Here is a 9660-nt window from a genome sequence, read left to right as displayed (position 1 = left end):
CAGCGAGTGCGCGGCCCTTATCCTTCAAAGCGCAGAACTGACACGGTGTGCCATACAGGCTTTGTATGTGTACGCTTGATTGGGGCGGCCGCTGGAAACTTTGAAAAATCCAGAGGGCCTTTATTTTTCTTTTTCCTTTCCCATTTCATGTGTTTTTTTGTTTCGTAGGGACCTTGCCAAGGAGAGCGAGCAAGAGAAACATATAACTTTATTTGTCATCTTTGCTGAGCGTAACCACAAAAGGGAGGCTCAGGGTGTGAGCAGCTTCCAAAGGAAGTACTGTTTTGCTAGGCCTTGTTCCTCCGTCATAGTCTTTCAAACGAACTTTTTTGTGAATATCCACCGTCTCGAATAACGCTTGTCTCTCCAGGCCTGAAGTTTTCGGCCCATGTTTAATTTTGCTAGTATTTATTTTTCCGCTACTCGATTTATTATATTAATTATTTTTATTTGCTGCAAGGTAGGTTAGTACTTTACATGTGAATTTAAACAATGTTCTTACAGTCCGTATACAATTTATTTTTCGTGTAATCCATTCATCTCTCGTAGGACCGCAGGCTCACGGGTGTGTCAAGCGAATTTTCTTTTTGTGTTGCAATTGCTTCCGAACGGGTCACTGACACCAAGCCAACTTTTGTTGACTTTGAAAGAACTAGTCTTCAGTAATTCCCTAAGCGCCATTCCAGCCACGGATACGGTTTTTGACAAAAAAAGGTGAAGAAATATTTATACACTTCCAAAATTTACTGTGCAGAGCAGAAGTGACAATAAAGTGGCCAGCACTAATCAAACAGTTATCATAGTGTTAACTGCGCATTAGAAATCGACTGATGTGCTGAAAATAAAAAGAGAGGCCCCACTAGAATCACCTAATCATGCTTGTGAGTGGTGATAATCGTTGGCTGCCGCTTATCGCGAATTCAAGATTTAGTGACGTGCTAGAGACGTCCCCAGAAAATGCGTGGGAAGTCACCACTCCTTCCTGTGTTCTCTTTATTACCTGTGTGAAGTCTGCGATAAAATATTATCCCTGTTATCGGGAAAAAGCAGTCCTTTGAATGATCAAACCCGGGCGATGTCTGGACGCCTCCTTTAAAAAGACAATCTCCAAATTCGGACGCAACACTTGGTTTATGCAACTGCTGGTCACGTTTAGATTCAGCACAGGTATGGCGGCATTTTCGCACTATGTGCGGCTCTTTCTGGTCCAATAATTCGGCCCAAGGTTACCCTTGTAGCGAAAAGAAGACTGGTCGTAACGTTAAATTAGGCTTCGAGGGCATTGGTGTGTTGTGGCTATTTATAAGGGAGTCTGGTTTTTATCGTAAGCTCTGCCTTCGATGTACCTGTAGAGGTCGCCACCTTTCAGCAATTTTGTTAGGCTGCTACTAGTGTGTGGTACCACTTATCTTGTATATATTCGGCCCCCAATAAAGTGTGGGACTTCTTTTGTCAGCTGAGCAGCTGTCGTGCACATCGGCTCTTTCTGCGGGGTCAGGCAGCTCGTGCTCCCGCATGGTCGCGGGGCACCGGCCACGCGACATGGTGTCAGAAGTGGCGTCGTGACGCCCGCTCATCCTGCACTCACCCCGACCGCACGACGATGGCCCTCAAGGACGAAGCGCCTCAGACAATGTTTGGCCTCAACCTCCAGCCACCCGCACCGTTCGACTTCACGAACCCCGGAACTTGGACAGCATTGCTCAGCCGCTACGAGGACTACGCTGTCGTTTCGGGCATGACTCAAGCGTCCGGCGACATACAGGTACGCTCGTTGTTGTACTGCATGGGGCTGGAGGCCCGCCCACTGCTCGAGACGTTCTCGCTCGCCGCCGAGTCACTCGCCTGATTTCAAGCGGTTGTCGCCCGCTTCACCGACCACTTTGTGCACCGCCGAACGAGCTAAACGAGTAGTCACGTTTTCACCGTCGTGTTCAGTTGCCCGACGAAAGCATCGACGCGTACTACGCCGAACTGTGTAAAATGGTGAAGCAGTGCAACTATCCGTCAGATGGAGTGGAGAAAAGGCTTGTGCGCGATATATTCGCCGTCGGCCTCCGCGAATCGCGTCTTCCGTGCCAGCTCTGCCGGAACGTGAAGTTGACGCTCAAAGAAGCATGGATGCAGGCCCGTGAATCAGAAGACGCCGACAAAGAAAAAACGTTGCCCCAAAACCGCTCAGAGCACTCCCGCAAGCTACACCTCGACTCCGTACGCGATTACCAGTTCGCCTCTCGCCGCCGCAGCTACGATAAGCCGCCTTCACCACCGCGGAAAGCATAGCGCTCCTGCCAGCTGTCACCATGTGAATTCTACGGCCGTGGGCCACATCCACGTTCGAACTGCCCTGCACGAAACTCCGCCACGCTAGGAAGTGTAAACACAACTCTGTTCTATTCAGAGACACGCTGTTGGGACGCCCGCCGCCGCAAAGTTCGTCGATGTCACCGTTAACAACTACCCCGCGGAGTTTAAGGTCGATTCTGGAGCCGAGGCTTCTGGCGTTCCGAGCGACTTCCCTGCGTTGACGGCCCAGGGCGACCACGTCAATACCCTGCTCACTGGACCCGGCGGTCAGCCACTGCATGTGCTAGGTTCGTACAATGCAAGACTTCGGTAGCATGGGAAAATGACCTCTCAGCGCTTGTACGTGATTCAGTGTCTCAAAGTACCTTTTCTTGGACTGCCGGCGCTTCAAGCCCTTAAAGTTGTAGAGTTTCTCGATCACCTCCAGACTTCGAAGGGAACACTGTGCGCTGAGCTCTTCCAGGGATTAGGCACCCTCAAGGATGAGTAAACTATCCTCCTCAGACCAGATGCCTTACCCTTCTCCCTAAGTGTACCTCGTAGGATTCCCATCCCGCTGCTCGAGGTCGTCTGCCACGAGCTTGACAAACTGGAGGAAGGAGTTGTGATTCGCAGGGTCCACAATCCAACGCCGTGGTGCTCTGGTCTCGTGGTAGTCCGGAAAGCGGACGGTTCCTACCGGCTGTGCGTTGATTTGACTCAGCTAAACAAGGTTGCCCTTCGTGAACGCCACATTCTACCAACTGTAGAGCAAGTCCTTGGCGACGCAACAGTTTTCTCAAAGCTGGATGCAACAGCCAGCTTTCAACAGGTAAAATTCTGTGCAGACTCTCAAGAGCTCACAACGTTCATCACCCCACAACGTTCATCATCAAGAGCTCACAACGTTCATCACTGACCACTGTAAATGGACGGCCATAAGGTATGGTCGAAATTTAAGTACTGCCCAAACGACGGCGAGGCACTCCTTTTCGGTGGCCGAGTAGTTGGCTTCCGAAGAGGACAACGTTCGACTGGCGTACGCTATCACCCTTTCGGCGCCGTCTTGCCATTGCAGAAGAACCGCTCCGAGTCCAACGCTACTGGCGTCGGTGTGAAGCATGGTGGTGACGTTCTCGTCGAAATGGGCCAAGACCGGAGGTGTTTGCAACCGTTGGCGCAGCTCGTCGAACGCCCTCTGTTGCTCGTCATTCCAAAGGAACACGACATCATCCCTTGTAAGGATGGTCAGCGGAGCTGCAATGTGGGCGAAGTCCTGTATAAATCGTCGGTAATAGGAGCATAGCCCCAAAAAGCGCCTCACGGCTTTCTTGTTGGTTGGCAGGGGAAACTGAGATACCGCTTCAGTCTTAGCAGGATCAGGTCGAACTCCGGCACTGCTAACCACATGGCCGAGGAACAGGAGTTCCTCGTACCCAAAATGACACTTTTCAGGCTTTAGTGTAAGTCCGGCGGATCGTATTGCCTCGAGGACGGACGTGAGACGTTCGAGGTGTTCTTCTAACGTGGTGGAAAACACGATCACGTCGTCCAGATACACCAAGCAAGTTTGCCACTTTAGGCCCGACAGCACGGTGTCCATCAGTCGTTGAAAAGTGGCTGGAGCGGAACACAACCCGAACGGCAACACTTTAAATTCGTACAGTCCATCAGGCGTCAGAAAAGCGGTTTTCTCGCGGTCTCGTTCATCGACCTCGATCTGCCAATACCCGCTTTTTAGATCCATAGACGAAAAATAGCGGGCATGTCGTAGTCTGTCGAGGGAGTCGTCAATGCGAGGCAACGGGTAGACATCTTTTTTGGTGACCTCGTTGAGTTTGCGGTAGTCCACACAAAACCGTAATGTCCCATCTTTCTTTTTCACTAAGACTACGGGCGACGCCCAGGGACTATTCGACGGTGCGATGACGTCGTCTTCGAGCATTTGCTGTACTTGCCGCCGTATTGCATCGCGCTCCTTGGGGGCCACACGTATGGGTTCTGACGGATGGGCCTTGTTGTTTCTTCGGTAATTATTCTGTGCTTTGTCAGATGCGTCTGGCGGACACCTGCCGTGGACGAAAAACAGTCCGCATATTGTTCCAGTAGGTCGAGGAGCGCTCGGCGTTTTTCGGACGACAGGTTGGTGCTGACGTCTATTGCGAGTTTGGCGCTCGCTGTTGTGGTGGCACCAGTTTGGAGCACGTAACAGCCCTCTGTGTCGTCGACAGCTTCGAAGAAGGCTACAGTAGTCCCTTTCAGGATGTGCTGGCGTTCATTTGTGAAATTGGTGAGCAGGAGATTTCCGCGGCCACAGGACAGGTGCACCAGGCCTCTCGCGATGGCAAAACCATGGTCGAGGAAGAGCGATGTGTGCAGCTCGGCAACGCCGTCGGCAGTGCAAGGATCGTCGCACGCTACTGCGACGAACGCGCATGATCGTGGCGGCACACTTACGTCGTCAGCAGCGATACGCAGCGGGAGACGTCGGTGCTCGGTAGGCTGTACTGGAGGCAGGTTCGTCGAAAGGCTCACCCTGCCCTCACCGATGTCTATAACGGCGTCGTATTCGCGCAAGAAATCCATGCCGAAGATTACGTCTTTGCAGCACCGAGGTAGAATGACGAACGTGCCGACAAAGTCGGAGCCTCCTAGACGAATCCTAGCCGTGCATTTCCCGACTGGTGTCATGAGGTGGCCTCCAGAGGACCGAAACTGAGGCCCGTCCCACGCAGTCTTTACCTTGCGCAAGCGCTCGGGAAATTGCTGGCTCACGATGGAGTAATCTGCTCCGGTGTCCAGCAAAGCGTTCACCTCATGCCCGTCGATAGAAACCCTGAGTTCAGCACTAGCTCCTTCGTCGGCGTTAAGGGTCGTCGTCGTTGTGTGTTTACACTGCGGCAATACTGTATGGGCGCTTTGTTCCCGTCGAGTGGTAGCGGAACATCCGTTGGTTGACGTCGGCGGCGATGGAAGGTCTTCTGAGCTTCTGCAATCAGCAACCTTGCCTCCCCAGGTCGCTTCGTCTAGTTTCCCCGCCGGGGGCTGGAAAACCGGACGTCGGGGCCGTCTCGAGGGGCGCGACGGGTCGCCGGGAGGTGCGGTGCTGGAGACGGTGAGCGGGATCGACGAATAGGCGACGTGGTGTTGCGTGCAGTGAGGTAGTCGGCGACTTCGGTCAGCCGCTGGCCAAGACGGGGAGGAGGAGCAGCCGGAGAGAAGCCACGTAGTCCGATCTCGCGGTAGGGGCACCGTCTGTAGACGTGGCCGGGCTCACCACAGTGATAGCACAGGGGTTGCCAGTCAGCTGTGCGCCACAAATCCGTTTTGCGAACCCGGGTCGGTGGGAATTTCGGCTGCGAAGTGGGCCACGACTGCACAGGCGGGGGTGGCTGACGGAAAGGGACAGTTGGCATGTTTGGAGGCTGCTGACGCATTGCTGCTGCGCAGCTTGCGGGGCTCTCTTGCACGGGCGGGTCGGGAGGTGAGAATGCTTGGCGGAGCTCTTCGTGCACAATCCTGGCCACGGAGGGCGTCGGCTGTGGAGTCGCAATTCTAAGGTTGCCTAGCTCTTCACGCAAGACCGACCTGATCAGTTCCCGCAAAGAGCTGTCATCGCTCGTCAGGCTGGCAGCGGTTCCGCGAGCGTTGGCGGACCTCCGAGAATACTGACGACTGCGCTCCTGCACAGCCCGCTCGATAGCCGTGGCCTCCCTGATGAACTCTTGCACAGTGCGTGGCGGGTTTCGGACAAGGCCGGCAAAAAGCTGCTCCTTGACGCCGTGCATAACGTAGCGAAGTTTCTTCGCGTCCGACATGGCAGGATCAGCGCGGCGAAAAAGGCGTGCCATGTCCTCGGCAAACATGGTGACACTTTCGTTAGGTTTCTGGATTCTCGATTCCAGGCACCGCAGCGCGTTCTCAGGACGATCCGGGTCGGAAAAGGCTTCCTGAAGCTCCTGGCGAAAGTCGGTCCAAGACGTCAATGTAGCCTCATGGTACTCGTACCAAATACGAGCGCCGTCTTCCAACGAGTAGTACACCTGCCGCAGTTTGTGCGCATCGTCCCACTGAATAAATGTGGCAACACGCTCGAAGTGAGCAACCCAGTCTTCCACGTCCTCGAGGGCATCCCCGTGGAATTTATTGGGTTCGCGAGGCTGGTGAATTACCACCTATGGTGTGGCCATAATGGGAGCTTGCGGGGTCTTACGGGTGCGGACGTTGGAAAGACCCGGTAATTCAGGAGAGAGACCGAGCTTGCGCCGACTGCTCCGATGGACCGGCGTGTTGATGAGACACGGCCTTTCTGAGCTGGCGCCAGACAGGGATCCAGGCATAAGAAAACCCGGCTCCTCCACCAGTGTTGCGTCTTGGTAGACGGAGGTGTAGATAGCAGGATGGCGATGTACCTATTTATTAGGCGTAGCGCTACACCGAAGAGTAGAGGCAGCACGGCGAGGCTCAGCGAAGATGGCTGAATCAGTCTGGCCCGCGAGCGGTAGACCCACACATTTATGTCGTCGTCTTCAAAAAATTCACCGCATTTCCCCGAGGGGAAGAATGTGAAAGTGCGAATGCACGAGTTGAATTTCCGCGGTTCGGTAATGTTCGCGAAAGAGTGATCACACACACACACAACTACAAAGAAAGAAAAATGCATTTATTCACAGACACCTATTTGTGTTGTCGTTGTACTTGATTGCTAGAGCGGATCTCAGCTTTGAAATTTCGTGTCAGTACTCCTTTAAGCGGGTGCATTAGCCCTTCTCACGCCCGATTCCTGGCCAATCCCCCACGTGGGTATGTGCCATGTCAGCGGCCAGGCAGCGCGCGCCCATCTCCCGCCGTTGCTAGGGAAGACGAGGAGCGCGCGCACCCGCAGCTGTTGCTATGCGGACTACGGCGGCGGACGATTCAGGCTCGCTTAAGAAGTGCATTCGCACTTAAAACCTGGTTGGCCAAGAAGCACGGAACGTAGCACTAACTGGGGATTGAACTTTGCACGGCGATCGCACACATCGCAAGCAGGGCATCGCGGCTTGACAAATATCCACGTGACAATATTGAATCGGACAGTCCGTGTAAAATGGTGTGCGATCAGTTTTGCGTGGTTCCTGTGGTCGCGTTTTGTTTGCCAAGGTGGAGGTTAGATATGGGGTGAAACGTGGAAATCATAGGGAATAAGAAATATTGGTGGGCACGCTTGATCAGAATACCGCACTCTTATTCTTCGAATGCTTTAATTAAATTTGCATATTCTTACTCTTTTGTAGACAGCAGTCAACAGCTGTCGCTTTCTCTCCCCACACCAAAAAAAAGTTCTTACACGGTTTTCGGTTTCTGTTTATTGATGCATATTTTTCTGCGTAGGCAATCGAAACGTACTTACTAGCAGCGCCATGGTGAAATGACGACTTTTCTACTCCTTGAAACATTCACTTTAAGGTGGTGACTTTTTCGGCTAATATCGGCAGTTTCCTGGCGAAGTTTCCTTAGTAGCTGGCAACCGTGGCAGCTATATTATTTGTAATTGTACTAGAATATCAAGGTTGATCTCGGAACCAGCTTTCATGAAGTGAAAAAAAAATACTTTGCTTACCATTCTTTTTGGTGGGATTCGCAGTCACCTTACCGGAATAACGTTACAACATTGCAACTGAATGATCCAAAAACAAGGCGTAACGTACAAAGAATAATGTGGAAGGTCATGCGGTGGGGTAATCAGCTTAACAGAGAGCGTGTCCTACACAGTTTTAAGCGAAATCGAGAAAGTTTGGTGACGCAGCGAGTGCGCGGCCCTTATCCTTCAAAGCGCAGAACTGACACGGTGTGCCATACAGGCTTTGTATGTGTACGCTTGATTGGGGCGGCCGCTGGAAACTTTGAAAAATCCAGAGGGCCTTTATTTTTCTTTTTCCTTTCCCATTTCATGTGTTTTTTTGTTTCGTAGGGACCTTGCCAAGGAGAGCGAGCAAGAGAAACATATAACTTTATTTGTCATCTTTGCTGAGCGTAACCACAAAAGGGAGGCTCAGGGTGTGAGCAGCTTCCAAAGGAAGTACTGTTTTGCTAGGCCTTGTTCCTCCGTCATAGTCTTTCAAACGAACTTTTTTGTGAATATCCACCGTCTCGAATAACGCTTGTCTCTCCAGGCCTGAAGTTTTCGGCCCATGTTTAATTTTGCTAGTATTTATTTTTCCGCTACTCGATTTATTATATTAATTATTTTTATTTGCTGCAAGGTAGGTTAGCACTTTACATGTGATTTTAAACAATGTTCTTACAGTCCGTATACAATTTATTTTTCGTGTAATCCATTCATCTCTCGTAGGACCGCAGGCTCACGGGTGTGTCAAGCGAATTTTCTTTTTGTGTTGCAATTGCTTCCGAACGGGTCACTGACACCAAGCCAACTTTTGTTGACTTTGAAAGAACTAGTCTTCAGTAATTCCCTAAGCGCCATTCCAGCCACGGATACGGTTTTTGACAAAAAAAGGTGAAGAAATATTTATACACTTCCGAAATTTACTGTGCAGAGCAGAAGTGACAATAAAGTGGCCAGCACTAATCAAACAGTTATCATAGTGTTAACTGCGCATTAGAAATCGACTGATGTGCTGAAAATAAAAAGAGAGGCCCCACTAGAATCACCTAATCATGCTTGTGAGTGGTGATAATCGTTGGCTGCCGCTTATCGCGAATTCAAGATTTAGTGACGTGCTAGAGACGTCCCCAGAAAATGCGTGGGAAGTCACCACTCCTTCCTGTGTTCTCTTTATTACCTGTGTGAAGTCTGCGATAAAATATTATCCCTGTTATCGGGAAAAAGCAGTCCTTTGAATGATCAAACCCGGGCGATGTCTGGACGCCTCCTTTAAAAAGACAATCTCCAAATTCGGACGCAACACTTGGTTTATGCAACTGCTGGTCACGTTTAGATTCAGCACAGGTATGGCGGCATTTTCGCACTATGTGCGGCTCTTTCTGGTCCAATAATTCGGCCCAAGGTTACCCTTGTAGCGAAAAGAAGACTGGTCGTAACGTTAAATTAGGCTTCGAGGGCATTGGTGTGTTGTGGCTATTTATAAGGGAGTCTGGTTTTTATCGTAAGCTCTGCCTTCGATGTACCTGTAGAGGTCGCCACCTTTCAGCAATTTTGTTAGGCTGCTACTAGTGTGTGGTACCACTTATCTTGTATATATTCGGCCCCCAATAAAGTGTGGGACTTCTTTTGTCAGCTGAGCAGCTGTCGTGCACATCGGCTCTTTCTGCGGGGTCAGGCAGCTCGTGCTCCCGCATGGTCGCGGGGCACCGGCCACGCGACATGGTGTCAGAAGTGGCGTCGTGACGCCCGCTCATCCTGCACTCACC

At 51.5% G+C, this 9660-nt stretch overlaps 1 pseudogene; it reads left to right on the top strand.

Moving 5' to 3' along the window:
* The first annotated feature begins 1603 nt into the window (after window positions 1-1603).
* Window positions 1604-9637, top strand: LOC144148400 (uncharacterized; annotated as a pseudogene).
* The last annotated feature ends 23 nt before the right edge of the window (window positions 9638-9660 follow it).

This window comes from Haemaphysalis longicornis, unplaced genomic scaffold (genome assembly GCF_048455015.1).
Source record: "Haemaphysalis longicornis isolate Haplotype H1 unplaced genomic scaffold, Haemaphysalis longicornis Haplotype H1 scaffold_8, whole genome shotgun sequence".
NCBI classification, from domain to species: Eukaryota; Metazoa; Arthropoda; class Arachnida; order Ixodida; family Ixodidae; genus Haemaphysalis; species Haemaphysalis longicornis.
This window is presented reverse-complemented; position numbering and strand designations above follow the sequence as displayed.